The sequence below is a fragment of the Thalia democratica genome, chromosome 6 (assembly GCF_965202585.1).
Source record: "Thalia democratica chromosome 6, ktThaDemo2.hap1.1, whole genome shotgun sequence".
Classification (NCBI taxonomy): Eukaryota; Metazoa; Chordata; class Thaliacea; order Salpida; family Salpidae; genus Thalia; species Thalia democratica.
Window position 1 is genome coordinate 18605698 of NC_139170.1, and position 27799 is coordinate 18633496.

General features: G+C 24.1%; 1 long non-coding RNA gene across 1 annotated transcript; it reads right to left on the reverse strand.

The window, feature by feature from the left end:
* Window positions 1-7279: 7279 nt before the first annotated feature.
* LOC145838574 (uncharacterized) lies at window positions 7280-12270 on the reverse strand. The gene is made up of 7 exons (XR_014370041.1): window positions 12086-12270; window positions 10433-10546; window positions 10040-10119; window positions 9349-9453; window positions 9118-9253; window positions 8710-8903; window positions 7280-7949 (listed from the first exon to the last, which is right to left on the reverse strand). It is a non-coding gene; the product is annotated as an uncharacterized LOC145838574 (long non-coding RNA).
* Window positions 12271-27799: the final 15529 nt, after the last annotated feature.

The following is a 27799-nucleotide window of genomic DNA, read 5'->3' on the forward strand; positions in this document are numbered from 1 at the left end:
CATTGAAGTAGTTATAAACCAAAATACTTCACATGGTTTGTTTGCTTTATAGGGAAATTACCAAAAAACCAACAAACTAGGTTCAAACTAGAGGTGGAAAGCTTTTCTGTTCGGCAGGCCAGAGACATGTTATAAGTATAAGGCTCAATAATTCTAGCTGTTTTTGTTTTCCCAAGGGAATTTACCAAAATAAATTTATTTCTTACATTCAAACACAGAAGCTACATAACTTCATAATGTATATTTGTAAACACTTGAAAGTGAGTGCAGAAAAATTAAAAAAAGAAATTTTATTCGTTATATTTTATAATTTCCTAACTAAGTTTTTTAAACCTGTTTTTAAAATTGATTTTTACTTAAATAATTGAGTATTTAGTCCTTTTTTCATTTAAAAATCAGAAAAGTGTTCTAACAAATACATTTATTTAAAAAAAAATAGTCAAGTTTTGCAGACATGTTGTTAAAACTACAGTTTTTTATCCAATTGTTTTTTATCTAATAGACTTAATTTTTTATGACCATCTGAACTTTTTTAGATATACATTTTTATTTGCTTTCATAAAAGTACAATCTATTACATAAAGCACTCTAACACACACATTTCTTTGTAATAGTGTTTAAATTTTACAGACATGTTTTTTAAGTGTACAGTCATGTATATATTTCTTGTGTTCTAACTACTTTTATTGTACTACATAGTATATTACAAAGGTTAAAAGTGATTGTACTATCCCATTAAAAATATAAATTTGTCATGATAGATTTGGTCTAAGTACAAATGAAAATGTATGATTTTAAGAAAGAATAAAACCTGGATTACTGTTTAACAATGATTTTATTACCACTTATTATTTTTCTAGATTTAAATGATTTTTAGTTGACTTATTTTCATTTTTTTCTTTTTATGGCCAAGTTTGTTAAAAAAAATATTTTATTAAATTTCAAGTGTTTCTAAGTTTTGACTTGAGCAGCTTTTTGTCACTTAGATAAGTTTTTTTGACCTATGAGTGGCAACCTTATGGAAAATATACCTATGAAAATTTATACTTTCACATTCAATTATCACATAAATTCAAAAAATTTTGTCTTTTTCTATAAATCTAAGCAATTTATTTCAAGTTTTCAATGTACTTTATTTACTTTATTACAAACAATTAGTTTAAATAGGGATAATTTTTAAAACAAATATACTAAAAAATTTAAAAAAAATTCTTTACTTTTTTATTAAATGTTTGACTAAAAAGTTATTTTAATTTCTCCTTAACTGTAGAAATCAAAAAAATTTAAGTGAATTAGGTACTTACTAAGTTTTTTAATTTTAAATATTTATCTCAAAAACTACCTTAAACAAAGAAAAAATAGGCAATAGTTAGTTTTTTTTTTTAGATAACACTTAATTTTTTTTGGAATCACTTAACTTTTGAAATAAAATTATATTATGTTAGTTGCATTAGAATTTTGAATACAGACCGCTGACTGGTTTACTGATCCCTTCATCAGGTAACTAATACTGTCAGCAATGTCTTTAAATAAATATTTTAATGCCATTAAGTATCAGGCCAAATCTTTTACTCAAGAAGTTAAAGTATTATTATTATTGTTATATACAATTTCAATCTTTTAAAGATTTTATAAAAAAAAAACGTAAATTAAGAGCTTTATAGGGCAAAACATTGTTTTGTTAAGAATTTTTTTGAAATTTTATATTTCAATTGATTTCCTTCTATTCAAGTTGAAATCTAAATATCTTGCTCTAAAATCAAACGAGAGTATTTTATTTATTGTACACACAAAATGTTAAGAATTTAATTTAAAATTCGTATGATTTTAACTATAACTCAAGGTTGCCACCTTACCTAGAAATCTGTAAAAACCTGGAATTTTAATCAATTTTTACATGTTAAGTAAAACTAAATTGATTTTACATTAAAAATCTAACACATAAATAAAACATTTTTATCATTTTTTTTATTAAAAAACACATTTAGAGTAGCTTTACAGTATTTTTTCAATGTTTTCCTAGTGTTTAACACTGATTTTACCTAAAACTTAACTTTCAACAAAAACTAGACAATGTGTATTTTAATATTTTTGTACTTTTAAAAACCTGAAATTTTGAAAAAACGAGTGGCAGCCTGATAAGTGTTTACAACTAAAAAATGTGTAGTTTTTAAAACCTATTAGCTTAAATTACTTATAAAATAAAAGGCAAATAAAATAAAAAAATGTTATATTATATATATTATCTGTGATTTATGGAAAAAAGTCTACCTAGTTTTATAAGTACTTAAAATTAGTTTAGTATTTGTTAATAAACTATAAGTTTAAAACACTCTATGCGGTAAAAAATCATATCACATCAAGTGTATCATTTGATACATTTAACTTACTGTTATATATACACCAGGATTTCCCTTATGTCTGGTCCTTATTTGTTTATTTTAACAACTAATAGTGCTTAGATAACTATATATTACAAGTAAATATTAAATTACCTGTAATTATAAGGTTGCATACACTCAGAATGTTTCAGACTAGTTTTTCATAAAAATTCTTGGGTTTACTGAGTCTAGATTAGTTATTTTTACTTAACCTCTAGCTATTTGTTTTTCTTAAAATGTGTGTTTACTTATGTTCTATATTTTACAAAGTTATTTTGTTATTATTAAAATTTTTTGTCTATTTTAAGTGTCATAAAAAGCAGATTTTTATTAATTGACTCATCTTCATTATTATTTTTTAATTTTCTGAAAAACTCAAACTAGTTTGATTTTACTAAAGCTGTTTTTTATGCCTTAAAGAGTGACAACCTACTTTATCAATAACTAATGTATAACTGTAGGTAAAATAATAGTTTAAGATTTTGGAAATTACCTTATTACCATCACAAAAATTGTATAAAATTTCTTATTAATAAGATATTTGCACATTTGTAGTTTACTTCAGTGCTTTTGATAAGCACATTAACCTGATCCTGTCTGCTACTAGTACAAAAGAATCTGGTGGAAGAAAATTTAGCAAGGACCTCGAGGAAGAGAGGAAAACGCTGGGAATGGTTTTGTTAAGGGAAGAACACCTTGAGAGCATGTTAGTTGATGGACATGGTTGGTTTTTAAGGATTTATAAATACTCCAAATTTTATATAAAAAATAATTAGATTATTGGTAGTCATTGAGTTTAACCTGCTTAGTAATTATCCAGTTGTTTGACAAGTGTAATGGTTTTATTGAGGAATGAATATGTCATTTGATGTCCCTCTCCTGCAGAAACAGCTTGGGTGTTTTTTTTTAAGTATTCATGTAGTTAAAAACATTTTTAAGAGAATTGTAATGCTTTAGTAGCTTTTGCTATCTATTTAGCAATAGTATTTTTGAAAGTAGTTTAAGTCTTACAAAATTAAAAAAATTTTAGCGTATAATTTTTATATTATGACTTAAAGGTTGGTATATATTAAAAATTTTTTTTTTAGAAAAATGTTTAATAAAAATGATAGAAGATTTAATAAACCTTTAACTAAAATTTATTAAGGTAGTTTTTACATGCTTTTTAGACCTCTAATAATTATAAACATTAGAAATGTCTAGTTTCTATATAATTTAACAGTAAATACTAGTTAAATAAATACCTACTTATACAAATGATTTATTTCAAATTTATTTAATTATAAAAATTTATTTTTAATTATATTATCAATCAAAGCTGTTGATTTAATAAAAAATGTGATGACAAAGTTATTTTTATTAAATGTTGACTTTTTCTAGTAAAATATTGAGTTTTTGTTTTCGCTTAGAAATTTTAGTCAAGTTTTAATGATTACTGTCTTCATATAGGTTTAGTTTTCAAGTTTTTTATATAATTTCATTAATAAGACATTTGTTTTTAATTAAATTTGATGATAAGTTATCAATTTTATTTTAGAAAACCTAACCCTTAAGTTTATATTTTCAAAGCTTCTTATAAATATTAATAATATGAAATAAAACTAGTGTATTAAAAATGTTTTGTATTTAGTTCAATGTTTTTTTTTTCTTTTCATGAACCTTGAAAATAGCTTTAAAATTTTTCATACTGTCACTGTTGAATTTTTGTTGTAATAGAATATTTTATATATTTGTTTTTTGTTTGCAATTGATACTAAGTGTGTGAATAATTAATAACAAAAAGATTTAAAATCTTTTAAATACACTTTTTTTAAGCTATATCACCAACAGAGGAATGATAGCAGAAAGAAGAATGATTTCAATTTTTAACAACAGTGAAGTACATAGGACAACATGTTTAAAATGTATAAATAGTTATATACTGTAGTTTGGTTTATCAATAATTAAAGTTTAATCAAATTTAAAAAAGTTTTCTTATAAACATACATAGATATGAATATCATGTGTTTAAATTGTAAAAAGTATCGTATTTATTATTTTACAACTGTTGTAACTACTTTGATCAAGTTTATTATTGATATAACAGATTATTATTTTAGATAGTGAAACTGATTTGTTTTAAAAACTTTATTATTTTCTACCGTGAAAATTTTGTTAACAAATTAAAACTTCATAGAAAGCATTAAAAAGTGTTTTAAAAGCTGTATGTTTTTGTTTTGCATTTATATGTTAAACAAAAATAATTACAAAAGTTGGCAAAAAATTTTAAAATTATGCTTTTAGGTTACATTTCTACCTACATAAAAATTAATTTTTGTTGGTTTTTTTTTAACTTTTCAACAAATTAAGTTGAAGTCTTTTGTAAAAACTTGAATTAATTTTTTTTTCCATATTTTTTTGACTTAAAAAAGAAATTGTTTACACTTTTAATTAGTTATTTTGAAAGCTAAGTTGTCCATTGTTCTATTTTTTTATATAACTATGTAGAAACAACAAGTTGTAATTGTAATAAATATTTAAACTTTGCATCAATTATTCAGCAGCATTTTATTTATTTAGCTGTTGTTAATATCAGCTTGATACTTCTCTCTACCTCAAAAAATATTAAATTAATTATTTTGAAATATTTTACTTTTCGATTTAAAAATTTTGCTATAATTTGTTTCTACTAAAAATATACTTTTTTATGGATGTCAGGTCTCTAGGTTGCTACTATTTGAAAATAAAAAGTCACCCTGAGTGCCCAAAAACTAGTCTTTGTTAATGAAATGTTTTGTTAAACGCATTATAAGCAAAAGTCTTAACAAAATTGCTTCGGACAAACTCGGGTACAAAAAAAATATTTTTTAGTAATAAATAAATATTATTTAAAGATTAAAAATTAAATTAAAAACTTTAAATAATATCTAATCAAAGTGTGTTAAATAAAATACTAAAGCTTTTAAAGTTTAGTGTTAAAGTTGTATTGAAGTAAAGTCTTTTTTAATGTTTCGAACTTGTTTCTTTTTTTAATGTTAATTTTTTTTTTAAAAACAAAGCTTACAATACAGTTATAACAAGCTTTTTTCGCTTGAGATACAACTATAAAAACAAAAGAAATTAAAGAGTAAAATAAATGGTATGTTTCAGCGCGCTCGAGTTTCTAACTTAATTTTTAAGCCTTCAAATAAAAAACACACTTTGAGCGCTGGAGAGAAATCTATAAATAATTAAGAAACAAAACAGATAAATAAATAGTACGCTTAAAGCGCTCACATTATCCTCTTTAGTTTAAAACCATCAAAGAATAAAAACACGCTTTTAGCGCTGAAGAGATAACTACAAAAGTACAAAAGTAAAAGAGAGTAATTAGAAAATGGTACGCTTGAGCGCGCTCGACTTATTCTCTTTGGTTTAAAGTTTAAAAATAGTAAGTTAACTTTTCAAATGATAGCTAGTTCTTTTCTATTACTTCAAATAAACTTCAAAATTTAGAGTTTTAAATTTTTGTTCTAATAACTTTATTATTAGGGTAATTAAAATAGATGTTTGTTTAACAACGTACTTCATTATTTTAACAATCCGTTTGTTAAATGACCACAGTTAATTGTAATATTTTACAAATTATTTAAAAATAAGTCTTCCAAAAAGGTATAAGTACTGTTTAAATTATTATTTTTCAGCTTAAAGCTTTAAAAAATATAAAACTACTTTTCAATAATAAATTTATTTTCCTCCGTAACTTTGCAGTTTATTGAATACTTTGAATAAGTATTTATTAATTTATCTATTATTTTGTTGTATCCTCTTTTATAAATATTTAAATTCTCTAGTATACAAGAAACTAATATTTAAACAATTGTACTAAATATTAAAAGGTATAAACAATTTTACTACAGATATATTTTTATTTATGACTATCAAAATTAAAAATTAAGTTGATTCTTATGCTTATTAAGAAAACTACTTAAACTTATTATAAATAAATTTTAATTCAAATATACTTTAATTTCAAATGAAAAACACGTGAAACTCATTTTATTCAACTTTTGTATGCTTTATAAATTAAATACTAGAATTATTGTTCTAATGTAAACAAACATTCTGTGACACTCAACTTAACACAATTAAAAATTTGCTTTAAAAACTCATACAAGCAAATTCTACTAACGGTTATTACATGATGATCCGCGACTGGCATACTAAATTTGTTACTCGAACTAGTTAGTAGTATAGTTTTTATATAAATTGTAGCAATAATGTTAAAAAAGCTATAAATAAAAACATTTAAAGGAAAATTTTTCAATTTACATAGATTTTTTTAATAGAAAAATCAAGCTTAAGAGATAAAATCAATTTTAAAGCTATTACTTATAAACTAGTATTTTTTTATTATTTCGATTTTTAATTATTCAAAAGTATTGTTTGTAATTATTTCGTAGTTGTTCCTAACAATAAATATATATTTATCTAACATAAACAAAACATATAAATTTGTAGCACTTTATTTTGACATTAACCTATTAAACCCTCAAAGTTTGTGATAAAATGGAAACATGTGAAAAAATTAAAAATATAAATTCAAATTAAATTTTTAATTGAGTAAAAAGTTATGTTATAACTAACTAATTTACTCTACATCCTTTTATGATTCAAAAATAACTAACTTGAGTTAAATCGAAAGTGTTTATTAATAAAAGAACAATTGTACAACATAAGAACATTTTAGAATGCTATGATTTAAATTGCTTTTATGAAAAAGCTGGAAACTGAGACATTTCAACAAATAAAATTAGATTTGCATATATCTTTTAAAAAAACCTAATGAAAAACTAATACGTTTAATTTGATTTCTTTTTTGATAAAAAGCAAAAAGTTTTACTGCTTAAAATTTATAATAAAAATATATTCGACCTTGAGCCAAAGTTAGTTTGCTAAAAAAACTTAAGACAGATTAAATGAACGTTTAAAAGAAAACACAGAGTTAAGAAATAGTTGTAAAACGTTTATGACAAAAATATTTTCAAAAGTTCTAAGTTTAAAATATAAAAGAACAAAAGCTTTTTATGTTTTTTACTACATATAAATAGTGGAAAGTTCTAATGTTCAACAATTATTACATTAGTTATTGTAAGTACAAAAACTGTATTAGTTTACTATGGTTTGAAATCAGATTCTATTATTAAGTATTACACTTAATAAAAAAAATGATTTTAACAATACTAAGAAAACTAAAACAACAGAACGAGCTTTGAACAAAGCTATTTTATAGCTATTAATAACGTACATTCTTAAAACAGCAATTTCTTTTGAAGAATCTAAAGTTTAACTTAAGTAATATCAAAAAGTTGTTGAAATTTTTTCTATGTTAAAGTTGTTTGATTTTGCCTAAAAATAGTTTATATTAATTTGTTAGCTGCAAACATTGTCTTACTGGAAGGTTTAAATTGTTTATATTCTTCCTCCGTCAACAATTTCCTAACATTGTGGCTTATGTTCTTATATAAACTAGATTTTCAAACTTCATATATTAGGGTTTCGGATAGTGGAAACGATTTACAGCATACATCCATGCGTTAGCAGGTTGATCTAAGATAAGTTATTATTTATAATCATCTTGCTTAATACCTAATTGAAGAATTTAAGTATCTTAAGATATTTTGTACATAACAACTACTTTTTTAAGTATAGTTTTTACTTCTATAATAACAAATGAAAAGCTGAAGATTTTAAAAAACCTTATACTGATCCATCTTTGTATTAAAATCTGAAATAGTATTATATTAAGGAATAAGATTTGAACAAATAGATTATCAAAATACTATAATAGATCTAACAAAAACAAAAAACTTTTATATTTTATTTTTGAAACAAATGTAGAAACTTTGATTTTTATTCTTAATTTAAAATTAATGATTCAACTTAAAAAAATTGAAACATTAATAAAAGAGTACATGAAAATATTTTGTTTTATTAAATAAAACTAAAGGTATACCTTTTCGAACTATTTATAACTTACACCGTTTAGTTTAGGATAACTAAATAAAAACTCAATATACTTCATGTCCTTTTGTTTTTTTTCACCATTTACAACTAAAATCTTCTAATAGATTCATTGTTGTTAAAAAGTTGTTTATAAATTTATAACAAAAATTAAATATGTAACTATGAGGATCTAAAAGTCTTCCAAAAATAGTATTTCTTAACAGATGTGGTAAAATTGTATATTCTAAGTTGTCAAAACTTACTATATTATTATTATTATTATTATTATTATTATTATTATTATTATTATTATTATGGTAAAACATTTTATAACATAAATTTAAATATTTTATAATTTGCATACCTTATTACCATTAAGGCGTTTAGCAAGGCATTACTCATGTTATACTGTCGCTTATTTTTGTGAATTCATCACTAAAAAATCACGTTCAATTTGAGCATTGCTAAAACGGATTGTGCACATTTTCAGCATTAACTTAGAGAGGTGTGCGTATTGGTTAGGATTACTTATCCAAAGTTTCACATCTGTAGCTTTTTCTGTAAATATAAAAGTTTATAAAAAACTAAGTATTTATCTTTCATAAAGTGTATATAAAAAAGTATTCTAGTATAATCATGTTACTATTTTATTTAACAAAAATTATGTCGTTTTAAAATGTATTATACAAAAATCTAACATTTTTAGGAAATGATTAGAACCTTTAAAACGTAAGTAAGTAGGTAATATTAACAGTGTCTTCTATTAGCTAACCTAAATTTGTTTGATAATTTTGAAGCAGACTTCTATATTGTTGTATAATCGTTTCTCTATCATTAATATCAAATAACTGTTTAATTTTTTCATGTTGTATAAAACGTTCAATATCTGGTGTCCTATTTTTTAACGCCTAAAAAAATTAAAATTTTTATTTTTGTTTCAATTTGTCTTATTTATTAAATACTAACAACATCTCGAGTAATAAAATATTAATAAACAACTAACATGGTTTACAACATCATATTGAGCTATAAAATCCAAACTTTTTGTCATTCTGCTATCTACTTCACTGATAAAGGTTTGAACAAATGTTATAAAAATGTATTTGACCTGTAAAAAACAAGCTATAGTTAAAATTTTGTAAAGATACAAATAATAAATTTAAAATCAAACCAGTGTTTGTTATTAAAAGCAATATTATACATTTTACACTACATTTAAAAGAATGTTTTCAAAAACATTGAAATGTATAAGTAGATAAGTTAACCGAAAATTTTAAGTATCATTAATCTAGTTTATTTCTAATTCTAATAAGAAACAGTTTTAATTAACATAAAAATTGTTTTTTAATATTTAGTCTTTTAATCAATTGTCGCTTAACCTCAAAATAAAATTTTTAATCAATTAAACTTACGATTAAATTACATGTTATAAAACTTTATAACAAATTGAAGAATGTATAGCAACTAATTAATGAAGACTAAAATATAACATAAATTATTGAATACTTTACTTTTATTGTAATAAATTGCATGTTCATATTTTTTTATCGTGTATTAGTATACAAGTAGATATAAAATAAGATATTGATAATATGGAATGTTATACATCCTCTTTACAAACAACAAATAAACTGTTATGTTTAGATATTAACAAATTAAGTTGAATATACACAAGAACTTTTAAGAAGCTTAACCTTTGCTTTGTTAGAAAACGCTACACTTTTATACTCCTCTTTGACTTCAGTACGATATTTAGGTTCATTCAAAAGAGTAGCTATGAAATAATTAATTAAAATTAATATTTTAAACTTAATTTATAACATTATCTAAAAATCAATTCAACATATAAACAATAAATTTCATTAATATTAAGTAAATACATGAAAAACATTTTCTAATTTCAATACAACTAGCTCATACAAAACATGTTAATTATGTTTGATACAATGAATATCATGTTTGCGTTCATAAATCAATTAAAAAATAAATTTGTGCTAAAGTGTTTTTATTATCAAGTTGAGTTTATACAGATTAAATAATAGCTAAAATACAATTTAAGTCTTTAAAATCATCCAAACTTCACTTACTTGAGTTTGGTATGTAAATGATTTTTTTGAGATCTCTTTAAGTCTGTTAATTGCATATCTCAAATGAAAATGTTCTACTTTACCTCTTTGAAGAATAATGTTAACTTCGTTGACCTTTTAAAAAAATACTTAATAACAAAAAAAGTAAAAGTGCTGTCTTGCTTTAAATTAATATTTTTGTATAGATCTAATTTATTACAATAAAAAAAAAAACTTTTATACTAACTTTAACTGATATAAAATATGTATAATAAAAAGTTGTTGATGTTAATTTATATTAAGTGAATAGTTATTTAAAACTAAACTTTTTAAAACTTTGTGCATAAAAAGCATAGTAAATTGCATACAGCCATGGTTAAGCAAATTACCAATACGTTCAGCATGCAAATCATTGTTTATCCTAGAAACAGCTGTCCCAAGCAAAAGTTTATTTTGTGCATTTTAGTTCTATATATGTATGTATATACATATATACAAGAATATTTTTCTAATTATATAAAAACAATAGATCAGACAGCTGTTTTGTACATGAAATAAAAAACTTTATGTACTCCTAAGTAAGCTAAAGTTTATTACAAATGTAAACAGAAATTTAAATTTTGATTTTTTTAATAATACTTATGACAAAGTAGTAGTACAGTTTATTTTACGTTCAGCTGAATTTGAAAAATATTCTGTGCTTGTTAATTTTAAAAATTTTAGAAAGTTTAGAAAAGTTTATTTTAGAAAGATGTTTCAAAATATTAGAAAATTATTTTAAATCGTTAGAAAAAGTTTTTTACTACTCCTGTTTGTGTCATAAATTTAACTTAGTTATAATATTTGTTTGGTTTAAAATTTTGCTAAAAATTATTTTGTTAATGAATGCATATGGTTTGTCTTTCGCTTTTCATGTTTAGTGTTATTTTCTCTTTCAAAAACAAGAATATACTCTTAAAAAACAAAAAAAAACAGTTAATTTATGATATGTAATTTGTTTCTAAAAAGAAAATAGTACATAATAAACAACCGGTAGGTTATTTAATAATGCAAAATACGAGACCAAATACTAAATAAAAGTGAATTACTCCTTATGGTATTTTTTTTAATGATTAAAAACATCAGTGCTATTGTTGTAATTAAAGCAAGCTTTTATATAAACTTACAACTACGTTTTTTTTTTCATAATTGAAATATATATAAAAAACCAATTAAGTGTTTAAATATGTGTTTAATAATGTTTAACTGATGTTTTACTGATAATGAACTGAGAGATGTTTTACTAAGTTTTTGAATAACCAAACTGAATTAGGTATGAAAAACAGTTAAGTCAACTTTAGTTGTTAGATAAAAATATTTAAAAGTACAAAAGAATAAATATTTCTTAAGTACAAAGTAAATAGGAATTTTCATAAAAAATAATTATTTATTAAACATCAAAATAAAACATAAAGTAAAAACAATTAATTATTAAAGCAAAAAGTAAACAGCTTAAATATGCTTTAAAAATAGCTTTAGAATTTCTTTTTTAGTAAAATGTTAAAAAAACAAAGGCTAGGTATTGCATAATTGTAGAAAAATATCGAAAATATTTAGTTTCTGACTTGTAAGAAATAAACACTTAACTTTGTATTATACATTAAAATTACTAAACTTAAGCACTGATAAACATACCTTTGAACCCAAAAACCGATTTCCACGATTTCAGATACTTCTTATATTTTTGTTTTTTGGGTATTGAAACATCTATAGGTGGTAAACCCTCTAATGGTTGTGGATCTTCTAGGAAGACTTCTACTGTTGTTACATAGAGAGAAGCAGGTCTTTATGATATATTTTAATAAGTAACTTAAAAACTAATTACTATATTAAAAAAAAAACTGTTAGTATTCATTACAAAAAGACACATGGTCAACACAGGGTTGCCACAGACTTTTGGCAGTTTTCTCCAGGTTTTTAAAATTTATTCCAGGTTTTTTTTAAGTACTTGTTTATGAATCTAATTTTAGTCTAAACTGAAGTTTAAGGTAAAAACTGTGTTTAACAGCATAAAAGCATTAAAATGTAAAGCTACTTCAAGTGTGTTTTTTAATATAAATATGTTTGATGATGACAAAAAAAAAATGTATTTAAATGGTAGATTTATTGTGTCAAAAAAAAGTTTTTAATTTTCATGTACAATTTGTTTAAAATGTAAAGTATTAAAGTAATTTTAGTTAATAATTCCAAGTTTTTCCAGTTTTTTTCAAATTTTCTCAAACTCCAGGTTTTTCCAGGTTTTTTTTGCCTAAATTGTCAAACTCCAGGTTTTTTTAAAAACAGTTTTTTTGGTGTATTTTTAAACTATATTGAAATTTTGATAAAAAGTTGTAGGAGTTAAACATAAAACTAATATAATTTAGTTATAGATCACAATAAAACACCTAAATTATATCCAAAGGACGTAAAAATAACACAACTTAAATTAACAGCTATAATAACTACAGGGTTGCCACTCGTTTTTTCAAAATTTTTTCCAGGCTTTCCAAATTTCTTCCAGGGTTTTAAAAGTAAACATTTTTAGGTCTATTTTTAGTTTAAAATTAATTTCTATAAAAGACACTGTGTTAAATAGTACAACAACATTTAAAAGATGCTGTAAAGTTACATTAAATGTATCTTTTGATGATGACAAAAAAAAATTTTTATATGATAGATTTTCTTTGTCAAATTGAAATTTTAGTACTGAAAATGTTAAAATTATTAAAAATTCTAGGTTTTTCCAGGTTTTTTTTGCCTAAATTGTCGAATTCCAGGTTTTTCAAGGCTTTTCCAGGTTTCCAGGTAAAGTGGCAACCCTGTAACTACCATAAGATTTAAAAGTTTTCGAGACAAGCATAATCAGGGAGGCCACATATTTTGGATAATTTCTCCAGGTATTAAAATTGTTTTAGATTATTCAAAGTACATATATTTTTGAACCTTTTTTGTTGTAAGTTAATTACAACTTAAAAAAGGTGTTTTTTGATAGATTTAAACTACTTAAATGACAATGTTTTTAAAAACTTTTAGTGCTTTATACTTTTATCCTTAAGAAAAATTTGATACAAAAAAAAATCTATTTGAAAGATGTTTTGTCTCTACACAAAACTTCATTTAAAAACTCCACGTTTTTATATGCCTGAATTTTCAGATTCCAGGTTTTTCCTGGATTCTAGGTTTTGTGGCCACCCTGAATAAGTTATTCGAGTTTGACAACAATTTTTAAGTAGCCAAAATTGTTTCAATTTATTAAATTTAATAAAAATTTTATTTAAATAGACTGAGAAATATAATTTAAATAAAAGTATCATATTAAAAATTATTTATATTTACAGGGTTTCCACTCTTTTTTTTTAAATTATTTCAAGGTTTTCCAAATTTTCTCCAGGTTTTTAAAAATACATACAATACAATAAAGTACTCATTTTTGGGTCTATTTTTAGTTTAAAGTTAAGTTTAAGGTAAGAAACTGTGTTAAATAGTATAAATACATTGATAAGATACTGTAAAGCTACTCTAAATATGTTTTTAATAAAAAAAATTTAGATGAAGACAAAAAAATTTTTATTTACATGATATATTTTTTGATACAAATTGAAATTTTATTACTGAACATGTGAAATTTGTTAAAACTTCAGGTTTTTTTTGCCTAAATTGTCAAATTCCAGGTTTTTTCAGTATTCCAGGTAAAGTGGCAACCCTGTATTTACAGAATGATTGTAACAGATTTAGATAAAGCACTAAAATTTATATTAACACAATCTAAGATAAGTGTGAAAAAAACTAACTATTATAGAAAAAAAAGATCTACTCACTTTATTACATAGAGATTATAAAAATTTAAGTAAGGTTAGAATAGTCAAATGGTAACTTCAAGTTTGTAAATAAAATCTTAGAATGATAAAATAATACTTTAAAATAAGTTCTTTAAATAAAATATAGACATTTCTAGAAATCTGAAAAAAATATATTTTTTTTAATTTTTTTAATAATTTTAAATTAAATTTTTTTTAAATTTGTATGTATATCTACATTTCTTAAATCAAAATAAAAGTAGGGTGACATAAACAAGCATTTAAAAATTAGTTTACACATAAAAATATTATTAAGCTATAAACCCTCATGTTTGTCAGTTTACTCATATTTATAAATAAATAACAACTCAAGATAACAAAACACAAAAAACATGTCTTTCTTAATCATAAAAATTGCTAGCCATAGATTAATAACATTTTATAACCAAAAAAAAATATTTTTAATTATTTTACCCTTAATAAAATTAAAAAAACATAAACCAACATTATATGGATTCATACTTCTTATTAATAAATTATTCTTAAAATTAATCATTTAGTTTATTTTAGGAATAGTTATATTTTGTTTGTAACATAATTTTATTACATGTTGTTTCATTGACTGTATCATTTTCCTACTACCGGGGATTTTATAACCTTAAAAACAATGCTTTATAACATGTCTCGCCAGACTTAAAAGAAAAATTGTTTCGCAGGCCGTACGGTACGGCCCATACCTTTTTAAAAAGAAAATAGCAAGGAGCTTATTATTTTAAACATTTAAAAGTTACAAAAGAATTTAGACTATCATTAAATAAGTATTGTGTATGAGTAAATATAGCGACATGCTCTATTCGAACCCGCGCACAATTCCCACCCGAATCAATTCCTAACCGTACAATTTCCACCTAAACCAATTTATACACGATCAACTCTAACTAAAGAAATTAAATCAAATAAATATAAAGTAAGGAATAAACTAGAAGTTATAGTAATAAATTACTTACCAAGGTGACAATTTGGGTAAAAAAAAATAATAAAAATAATAAAAAGTTTCGGGTGGGATTTGATTGTTTAGAGTTGATTTAAGTGTAAACTGTGCGAGTGGGAATTGATCGAGTTGGAAGTAATTCGGATGGGAGTTGGTTTAAACAGGAATTGTAAGTATAGTGTTTTTTTCTTTCACTAGGTCCTTAGAACAAATTTTAGGGGCCTTTTTTATCGTTCGATAAACAATTAGACATGCATGTTTGCCTCTGATTTGTTTAGAATAGCCGGACAGACATTTTTTGACACTATAAATTTTCTTTATATTTTAATCTATCATTAGGTTATTTTTGAAGGGGTTATAATGGCCATTGCTAAATAGTTTATCATTGATGCATATAAAAATACTGATATAATTACTGACATAAGTACTGTCACTGTGATGTAAAACTCAATAACCAAAAGGTTTTTTCGTACACCAGGTCCTTAGACCAAACTTTTTAACCATTTTTTTTATCGTTCAATAAACAATATTGTACAAAAATCTAAGACAGGATTCATTCAAAAACATTTTTTATTAAAGCAAACAACAAATAAAATCGATTTCGGCTAACGCTTTTCAATTACTTTTGATAGCAGCTAATTTTAAGATTAAATTTTGAGTAAATAAATAGTAAGAGGTTAGATTAAAAAAAATCAATTAAGACTAATTAGCATAATTGGGCAAAAATTAATTAGACATTCACAATTCATAAATACATATTTAAAACAGTTTATCAGTAATCTAACTAAGATAAGCTACAATAACAAAACAAACACTAAAATAAGCGAAAAAGTTCAAATAAAATTAAACGAAATTAAAAAAAAAAAGTATTTAGTTTTCTTTAATCAATTTATAACAACTTATAAAGATTAGAATTCTAAACGTATTGTTGCTTACACAAATTAGGTTTGCATGTTTTTATAAATAAAGGTTCTAAAACACTTATGTAATAATCATTACGAGCTTTACTTATAACTGAAAAATTACTATCACTATAGTTCTTTGCACAATCTGAAATGTTTAATAAGTGTTCGGCAATCGCTGATGACCTGTTAGATGGTTTTTTTAAACCCGTGTCCATCCAACTTCTGAGGAAATTAAAAACGTGTTGGTCCCTTCTTATATGGAATCTCTGGGACGTTCTGCCAGTTTCAGTGTGTACATTGGCAGAACGTCCCAGAGATTCCATATAAGAAGAGATAAAAATGTTATTAAAGCCCTTAGAAGTTGGATGGACATGGGTTTAAAAAAACCATTTAACAGATCATCAGAGATTACCGAACAATTATTAAACAATTCAGATTGCGCAAAGAACTATAGTGATAGTAATTTTTCAGTTATAAGTAAAGCTCGTAATGATTATTACATAAGTGTTTTAGAACCTTTATTTATAAAAACATGCAAACCTAATTTGTGTAAGCAACAATACGTTTAGAATTCTAATCTTTATAAGTTGTTATAAATTGATTAAAGAAAACTAAATACATTTTTTTTTTAATTTCGTTTAATTTTATTTGAACTTTTTCGCTTATTTTAGTGTTTGTTTTGTTAATTTTGCTTATCTTAGTTAGATTACTGATCAACTGTTTTAAATATGTATTTATGAATTGTGAATGTCTACTTAATTTTTGCTCAATTATGCTAATTAGTGTTAATTGATTTTTTCTGATCTAACCTCTAACTATTTATTTACTGAAAATTTAATCTTAACATTAGTTGCTATCAAAAGTAGTTGAAAAGCGTTAGCTGAAATCGATTTTATTTGTTGTTTGCTTTAATAAAAAATGTTTTTGAATGAATCCTGTCTTAGATTTTTGTACAATATATGTAGTACTAAAAAGTTATATAATAAACAATATAATATAAAAATAGAACATACTCCTAAAATTAGACAATTTAGTGTCCTTTAGCGCTGATAGAAATAAAGGCTGCTATGCAAACTGATATGTGCATACTTAAAAAACTTTTATTATTTTTAAATTGAAATGGAATGATTGACAAGAATTTTTCAGTAAAATAAATAAAAAAAAGAATCTCTGGAATTTACAATCTCTTTACGTATACTTGTTAGAAGGAATTGCCACAGCTACTCGAGCGTGAAGTTTTTGAATAAAACAATCAAATTCTAATACGATTTAGTATTCAGTTAGATTAATAATCATTAGAATTTCAACAGCTGTGCTCTAAAGTGTGGCTATAAGTTTTTAAAATACAACGAACAAATGTAAAATAACATAACTGTTAGAAACAGTAAATTAAAACAAAACTATTTTTCAAGAACTGAATTATATAAACTAAACTTTAAATAAATTTCGTTTAAAAAGGTCAGAATTAATAGGCAGCAAAGTAAACTTATCTGAATAGTAATAAGTAAGAAGAAGCTATAACAGTTTTTTTAGATCCTTTTGAAAAATGACTTCTTACTTAATTTAAATTTGTTTACCAAAAATAACCTCAAAAAATTACTATAAAAAAAGACATTAGTTTAATAGTTTACCATAAAGATTTACCACACGAGTTTGTTTTATTATTGATTATTGCCTAACCTTTTTTTTTCATACACACTTTTTACGTGGTTTTATTAATATTAAAACTTTTTTCTATTACAAGGTAACCAAAGACCTTTTTAATTAAAAAAAAAGATCAATAATAAACAAAACAAAAGTATAGGTACAACATGAATTAAAGCTATTAATAAGAAAGTCAAGAATCAATTTAAGTCAGTTTTTAATGGGTTTTCCTTACTTACGCTTAGACTTTTTATTTGCTGACAGAGATTACTAACCTAGTCACGAAGCGTTTCGTGAGGAACTTAAACAAGTTTACTCAGAAAATATGCCTTCAAAGCATTTACAGAACAGACCTTTACTTCAGAAAAAAAAAAACAATAAATAGTCCACCTTTGAAAGCAAGCAATGCTAGAGGTCACATCTCCATACCGCAGAATCTTAGTAAATACTATTTTCACCGGTCTGGCGTTTTTCTTGAGCATTAGATGCTGTTCAATATTTTTGAAATGTGAAAAACTGACCTTTGAAGCGTTTTCTAATCTACGTTTAATGCTGGAACTAAAGTTAAGGTAATGTTCTTCTTCATGTAATTAAGCAGTAAAATTTAAAACTGTAAAACATTATCCCACATTATGAAAGAAAACGAAACAGTTGTCGATAGACTATTTTCATCGATTCACCAATTACTGCTTAATATTTTACGTACAACCAATCATTCTCATTTCAGGAGTATATTAAACTATTAAAACATTTTTATTGATATAAACGATCTCAATCTCTTTTGCTCCAGTCTTCAGTTCTCCAAGAAAAATCTTTGCTCTTTCAAGTTTTTTGTAATTTTAATTAAATGCTAAGTAATTTGTCTTTCCTTTATAGTAAGAATAGATAATGAATTTTACTACCCGACCAACAACAACAGCATCCGAGACAACCTACAACCGGTTTCGTCCTTATAAGGACTTATAAAGATTCATTTAATTTTATAGTTTTCGCCATCGATTTTAATGATTGTTTCCAATGAGGTACTCACATTCTAGTTTTTAGGATGCAGGTCACTCTGGTTTCCTCCGTGCCCTTGCTCGGGAAGCTTTAATCACCTTCTATGATCAAGCAGTAAAAATTTAAACTTTAAGATGTTTTATTTTTAATTACTAATCTGTTTAAACTTTTTAACGAAAAATTACACCTAGAGCTTAAACTTAACGACATCCAAGAGCTTATAAATCGCTGATCTTGTTCGCGCAATAAAGCTAAACTATTGGATCTATTTTGCTCACTTTAATGAAAATTTTATTAAATGTATATTAATAGCATATAATAATAAATTTTAAAACGGTCCAATGAATATTTAATTACCTTGTATGAGACTCTTAGTGAGATAAGTAGAAGCCTAAAAATTGGCATGTAACAAAAACATAAATAAAAAAAATGTTTAAAGATAAACTAAAAAAAAAAACAGTACTCTAGTTTAAACGTGACTTTAATTTTTACAATATAGTTTAATATTTGTGTTTGAACTCAGTTTAGCAATTAAATCTTATAAGATTTTTTAGGCAGAAAATAATTCAGGCAAAAAAAAAGATTGGACTTGAATGTAAAGTTTTAGATTGCAGTTAGTTTTATAAATTTAATTTGAATGCCAGTTAATGTAAAGTCAATAATAAAAATGTTCAATTGAAACAATTTGGCTATAGTTTTTAATCCTATAATAATTTATTATATCTAAACTTTTGGGTACAATAAAAATAAATAAAAAAGTTAAGTTATTTCTGAGAACAACTTATACAAATGTTATTGGTTCGTTTATTATGGTAAAAAAGAACTAGTTATATCCAAACTTTTGTGAATTTTATTCTTAGATTGACTGATAAACCTTAAAATAAGGTATTGGTAGTTTTGTATCGACCTTTAAAGTTTAATTTATGTTTTCCTATCTTTATATTTGAACATAAATAAAACAAATGTAATAAGATTAAATATGATTTTTTGAAATAGTATATAGTTCTTTGTTTTTAATTATTTTTTAAACTATGTTAAGGTATCAATCTTTTTAGTTTCTATTAATAGTTTATATTTTTTACTACAAATGAGTTAAAACGAACTGATTTAAAAATCTTATAGTTCATAGATTGTGTTGCGTTGTAGCATATATATATATACTTTTTGATTTTGTACGAAAATATAATAAAATTGTTTTTGTTATAACTTTGAAAAAATATACTTTTTTAAAGATTTTTATTTTGAATATTTTATAAAAATATCCCTAAATAACTTAAAGTAACTGAAAAACTGTTTTTTTTACATACTTCATCACCATTTATTAGAAACAAATTTAAGGTAAAATAAAAGTTATTAAAGATTAACTATGTGTTTAAGTTTTGTATTCAGTTTTTATAACTTAATATGCTTTTTGATAATAATGAACTTTACTACACGACCATCAACAACAGTATCAACAACCGGTCGTAGGTCTCGGATATTGTTATTGATGGTCTTGACGTAGATTCCATTATTTATTATTAGTGGCGCGAAAAATCTCAACTTTGTTGATGATGGTCGTAATTAGTACTAGTTAATATGTTTTTTAACGCTATTCTAAATTCACTTTTTAGAAAAACAAATAGTACTAGTTTAAGTTTAGTATTTATTTATATTTAATAGAATCGTTAAGTTAAATTTAAACATTGTTTTATTTTTATTTTTTCATTTAGGATTAAAAACTTAAACCATATGCAATCAGCTTTTACTTAGTGTTTCAGTACATGGGACTACTTTTCATGTGACTTTTAACATTTGTTCATATATTTGAACCTTGTTTGAACTGTATACATATTTATTGTTTACTTTATAACAAGAATAATACAGCAATATTAGCTGTCACATTTAAAAGTATATAAATCATAATTTCTTTATTCGAAACAACTTGTGCAAGTTTTTGCTAAAGAAACTTTAAAAGGTTAATAAATATAAAAAAATTTTTAGAATTTTAAACTCCACATTTAGATAAATTAAGTTTTATCTACATCACTTAAACTAATTTTGTACAAAATTTATTTTGTTTCATAAGCAAATTTAAAAGAAAAATCATGTATTATACATAGCTACTATAACTAAAAAACTTTACTTGAAATAATTTTTAAAGTAATATACATTAAAAAACGTATAAAAGTGTGTACTTAAAATAGTTATCTTGTATATTAATTCGATTATATATAAATAGTAAAGTACACTAGAAAAAAATAAAAACGCTCAAAAGATTTTAAAACCGTAAAAACTTAATAACAGAAAGATTTTGAAACACAAATCAAATATCTAAATGTTAGAAAACATAAATCCGTACAAAATTTAAATTAAGAACTTGATTTATAAACCTAGTCAAGTTATTTAGTTACCAAAATACTACTTATTTATTGTTCAACAGCAAGTTTAAGTGCTTAAACTTCTGTCTAAAATTTTTCCTGTTTATTTTAGAATGTTTGCATCGTAAACATTTTAATGCTTGTCTGCATTCCTTTAAGGCAAACAAATAGCAACTCCTGAGAAAGTACGAGAAGACAGCACATGTCTAAAGTCACATATATAAATGGAAAAATTTACACCAGTTTAAATTATAAAAAAACTAGTATAACTTTCGTACAGCAATTTTTAACAGCCATGAACAATTACTTCAATGTTTTCTTCTGTTTTATGATTGTTATTTCATATACAGTATCAGCTCCCAGCAAGACTTACTATACAAATGATATGTATAGCACCGGTATTAAAGTTTTTAGTACTGTTTTCAATATTTGTCTATATAAAAATTTCAGATTTGTACACAACTAAAAACTGTTCGTAAGGACTGCAATAAAAAAATATTAAAAAGAAAAAATAAGTACATTTATAATTTACAATTAAAAGTATTATTTTTTAATATAACCTTTATCAAAAATGTTTTAAAAAACATACATTCACGCTTTGGTGCGAATTAGAACTCTAGAGTTCTTACAAATCAGTGACATGTTGATTAGTTAAGTATAAAACTATTAATTTTCTCGAAATCTTATTAAACTCAAATTTAAAAATTCAAACTAATCAAGCAATACATAATTTAACTAAGAAGGAAGCCAATTGAGAAATCATAAATAAAAGCCATAAAAGTCATAAACTAATTAAATGTTTTACATCAAAAAACGTAAAAGTACAACTGAATAACAGCAGCAATTATTACAGGAACAGGCAGGTGCTTCTTATGCACGCAGCACGCAGGTGAGCACACGTGCTGCAGTGGAAATGTGCTGTGTGAGGGTGTCGACGGCGTCGGTACTTGCAAGCAAACAGAGCCAACTAGGATGGACGCGCAAAGAGCACACACTGAATTCGAACGTTAGTTGACAACATAAGAACAATTAATACCTTGTTACAGTGGTTATTTTTAAATACTGTAGTTTTTAGATAGAAGTTTTATGATCTCACAATATGGTTATGTAAATTATACAAGAAATTAATTTAACTAAGTAGGTTTTATATTTACCAAAAAATAGTAAAGATTAGTTAAATCAATAATCGATGTATAAGACTTAAGCAAGACTGTTTATTTACTATACTAAATACTTATTGTGTACACATTAAAAAACTGTCTGTAACTTTTTACATTAATGCCAAGTTTTCAAATACTTCTTTAGTTTATAATGCTTGTATAAAAAATGACTTAGTGTTCCCTGTTATGCTAAAATATATTAATTATAGCTCTTTATTTAAACTAAATAATTTTTGATGTATACTTAGCTTTGTTCAGGTCAATTAAGTAATTTTTTGGAGTTCTACTATTGCTTAACTTATCTAATACTTTTTGAACTATAAAGTTTAGGTTTTTTTTTTACTGAAATTTTCAGTAATTTAATTGCTCATTTATTAAATGAAGGTGTTTTGTTAAAAAAAAACTCCTAGCAATGTTGAATTATTTTACAGAAAAGCAATCGAGTGTGATTGCGACTTACGGAAAAGATGTTTCATTTTGTAGCATTTGTTGCGGAATCGATTCAACAAGCACTCAATGTTGTACCGGTCTAAGTTATTGTGGCTGCACTAAAGCAATGTACCCTTCATGTGTTTAAAAAAACTTTGTTAGCCTTTACAACTGTTAACAAATCATCACTTAAGAATTAGTTTTCTAAAACTATGAAAGTTTTTTAAAATTAAACGACAATACAACAGTTTAAACACACCTACTTTTTTTTCTTTTTATAAATTTATTAATATATCAACCACAAACATTTTTATTTTTATTTGGGTTTGTTTAGTACATGATGTCTTTTAAGTTTCATTTTTATACAAGGTAAAAACAAGCTTTTATAAATATTAAACTATTTTGATGTTTAAAATAACTTTTAAATCTATAAGTTATTTTACTTCTATCGTAAAGGATTAAACTATTTTTATTACTTAAGTCTGATTTTTAGCTTTAGAATTAAAGCTTGCATAATAGACAATAAACTGCAATCAAAATTACATTTATTTCATAACATTTTAGATAACGTAGGCTTTTAGTTTATCATTACATACTACTAATTTTATACATACTTTTTATGTTTTTTTTAAAGTCTTACTTTAGTAGTAGTATAAATAAAGGCTCAAAAAAATAATAGTCATTATCTCTGCACAATTCTTTAACATTAAAACTTTTTAATTTGCTTTTTTTAGTCTATCTACGCAACCAGCAGCGAATTTAGTTGTATAATACTTCTACAACAATACTTTTTCAGAAGTCCAGAACATGGTATTGATTTGACTAATTAGCTGAAGTTATAATTTTTTAACAATTTTTTTAAATATATTTGATTTTATCGTTTAAAATTATAATCTATACAAAGTAATAATGACAAAAAAGATTTTAACAAGGTATATCCTAAAATAGTTGCTTTTGTAAGTAAAATAAAAATCCAGACAAAAGTTTTACTACATTATAAAATCAATAAATTAAAACATTAAGTTATACTTTTCTGAAAAGTTTAAAACAGCATAGACGACCTTAGTTAAAATAATAATAAAAAAATATACATTTTAAAATTTACTAAACCAGCAGTTTTATTGCACACTTAAATCGTGTTATTTTAATAACAGAACTTTTAAATCTTTAGGTTATTTCCCATTAAAAAAACTTATTTTGCAAGTATAGTACACTCAAACCATTTTATATGAATTCAATCAAAACCATAATTTCTATAACTGTAATATTATAGTTTTTTAAACAAAAATTAAGACGCTCAAAATAATAAGTCTTAGGACCTCGTGGCTCGTGCACTAAAAAACCTTTCGGTTATTGAGTTGTACACCATGTATACTTTTTAACACTTTGTCCAGGACAAAGCTATATTATAAACAATTGCAGACATAGATATATCATGAATGGGTATGTGTCAAATATGCACAAAGGGAAACTTTTTTGTTTTTACTATTACTGTTACACCTCTGACCCTTACCCATTTTTTTTTGTTATAAATTGTTATTAATTATTTTTAACTTTTACTCTCACTTTTACTCTTGTGGTTGGTAACTTATTTTTTTTGTTTTCTTGTTTTTTTTGTTGTTAATAGCTTTTTTAGTAATTTTTTTTTACTATCACTGTTATCCTTAACCCTTACCCTCGGTTGGTAGCTTTTTTCATTTTGTTTTGTATTTTTATTAATAATTTTGTTTTTGTTGTTTTGTATTTTTTGTTATTCATTTTTGTTATTTGTCTTCAATTTTTTATTTTTACTATCACTGTTACTCCTAACCTTTACCCACAGTTGGTAACTTTTTTTTTTTTTACAAAATTAATTTTTATTAAATGTTTGTTATCTTGTTTTTTTTTTTATTAATAGGTTTTATTAGTTAATTTTTATTGTTTTTTTACAATTACAGTTACCCTCGGTTAGTAACTTTTTTTTCTTTCTTCTTTTTTGTTTTTTATACATATTTTTTTATTTATATTAATTTTTAACTATTTTATTTTAGTTTTACTATCTATGTTACCCCTAACCTTTACCCAAAGATGGTAACTTATTTTTTCTTTTTTATTTATTTATTTTTTTTGATTGGTCTTTTTTTTATTATTATTGTTATTGTTTATTTAATTATAGTTTTTTACTCTTCTGCAAAAATGATCTTTTGTGCAAAAGTGTCAATATGCAAAAATGTCCCTTTGTGCAAAAGTGTCTTCATGCATAATTGACTGGTTCCCATTATTAATATTTAGTTTGTTTTTACAAACATTATAACAAAATATTTCATCATGTTATAGGAGGCCAAATGATATGAAAAGTTGTAAACAGAAAACCCAAACCTGACACTAATTCAAAAAATGTATAAACTTAAATTATATTTATTTACAACAATAAAATCCGTTTTAAAACTTAGTTACTGATACAAATCTGATCAGAAGATAGTTAGAGTGATACACTTGTTTTTTAGGAAAGTTGTATTGTAATTTTAAATAAGAACACTAATTTTTGCAAATTTATTGTAAATAGTATAGTTATGAAAACTCATATACCTTTTATTAAAGACTTATTTAAAACCATTTTCTAATTTTTATTAAATCCAAACAGAACAGAATTTCTATTCGAATAAGTGGTTTCTCATTAATAATATGTGATAAAATGATAAAAACTTTGAAAATTATATTTGGTTTATTTCATTTGTCAGTCTATTAAAGTTAAAACTTGTATAAGAATATACTACAATGTAGCATGTTAACAAGTAGCAACACTTACAAAAAAAAATTATAAAATAACTATTATTGATGTTAGTACTTGTTTCTTGTCTTAATATAGAAAAAAAGAAAGAAAGGAATTCTTTCTTTTATTCTTAATATAGTTATATACTTCACATTAATAAGTTTTATTAATTTTAAAAACATTAAAAATTTGTTCAAACCAATTGATAAGTTTTTGTCAAAAAGTTATTAGAAAAATTACTTAGCAAATCCATATTTTTTAGAAAAATGTATTAGAAGCTTAAAAATTAGAATTAGTTTCTAACTAGGCATCAATACTTTTTTTCATGTTTTATCAGTGCTATGGATTTTAAATAACTTTTCTAAAAGAACTATGAATAACTTTATTTAAGAATTTAATAAAGATTGCAATTAATTGCACAAACTACCTTTAAACTTGCAATAAATTTTATTTTTAGTAATTTTTAGTATTTGCAAACACTTGTTTACCTTAAGTTTAAATGTCACCTAAAAAATATTAAAAATTTTACTTTAAAAAATTGAAAAAAAAATCTATTAAAAGTTTCCAAATAACCACTAGTCATCCTGTTAACTTTACTGGAGCCAAGAATTAAATTTTTTAGCTATATATTATATGTATTTAAAAGTGTACAGAATTGAAAAGACAAGTGTTATAGAGTTTTAAACTATTTTTTAAGTTACCAAAAATAAAAAATATTTTTTAATACTTTTGAAGTAAAGATCCCTTTTTGAAGCAATAAAAAAGTTTATACATCAAAGCTGTTTTGCATTAGTTGCTGCTTATCACATGACTTTCAATTTCTCTAATTTTGTTGTTGTGCTAAATTTATATTCAACTAAATACGAAATTATAATAGTATTAGGACACTTATTTTAATTACAACTTAATTAAGAAAAAAAAATTGTTGTTATAAGTTTGAATTTGTAATTTATACATATTACCCAAAAAAGAAGATACAGTAAAACTTAACAGTTTAAATGTAGTTTTTAATGTAAATTTCATAAATTTCTTGATATTATTTTGTACTTACATTTAAACAGAATTGCCACACACTAAGGCTAGTATGAAATTTTTAAGATATCTAGGCTTGCTCAGGATAGTTTGAATTTTTTAAAGGATTTTGAAATAATTAGGCTGGATGTAGTTAGTTTGAGGGAAGTTCAGAATATTTTTCAACTAAGTTTGTATTAAAACTTAGTTAGTTAATAGTTACTTTGTTAATGTTTTATTAACTTACATTTTACCTTTTTAGTTTCATTAATTTTATAACGGTAATTTCAATTATTGTGCAAAACTTCACCTCTGTATAAGTATTTACCTAGCTTTCATTATGTTTTCTTGTACAGATTTTATCATTCTTTTAATTAGTTTGTAAATAAACTCAACAAAGAAAGATATATTTATTTATGATAAAATCTTGCTGAATTGAATCTACAATGCCTGTGATTAAATGCCCTCTTGAGTGTTGCACATATGAAACACCAGACGTTGATGCTTCTGTAGCTGCTTCTTTACTTATCATTCACAACAACGTTCACATTAATGCAAATTCTTCAAAACCAAAGCCTCCAAAAATGGACCGTCCTCGAATAGGGAGAGACTGCAATGAAGAGGGTTGGAACATATTTTTGCAAAAGTGGACTATTTTTAAAGATAGTATGGAAATGACAGAAGTAGAAAAGCATCGTCAACTGTACCAGTGCTGTGAGGAAGATCTAGGCGATGCTATTTTGAAGGGACATAATGATGTAGTAAATTTAAGTGAGCAAGAGCTTTTAAGGATGATCAAGCAGCTTGCAGTTATTCCTGTTTCAGTTGTTGTACGACGATCAGACTTTCTTAGTACAAGACAGGATTTGACTGAAAACACGAGATCATTTGCTGCCCTTTTAAAGGGAAAAGCTAGTACATGCTCGTACTCATGTAAATGCCCAAAGGATGGCTGTAACCAAATTAGATTTCACAGAAATTATCCTTAAAGATGTCATGGTAACCGGTTTAGCTGATGAGGATATACGCAAAGAGGTGTTAGGATGGGGTAGTTTAGACGAGAAAGATGTCAATGAGACAATTGGTTTTATTGAAGCAAAAGAGATGGTACGTGATGCAATGACACAACCTGCTGTTACTGCCTCAGTTTCCTCGTACAAATCCTTTAGGAAAATTACAAAACGACCAAGTGGTAAAATAATTTGTAATATATGTAGTAAAACATCTACAAAATTTATTTGGAGCAGGAAAAATAACAAGTATATTGAGTGTTCTACATGTAAGCAATGCTGGATTAAATCCAGGAAAAAAGTTTATCATGG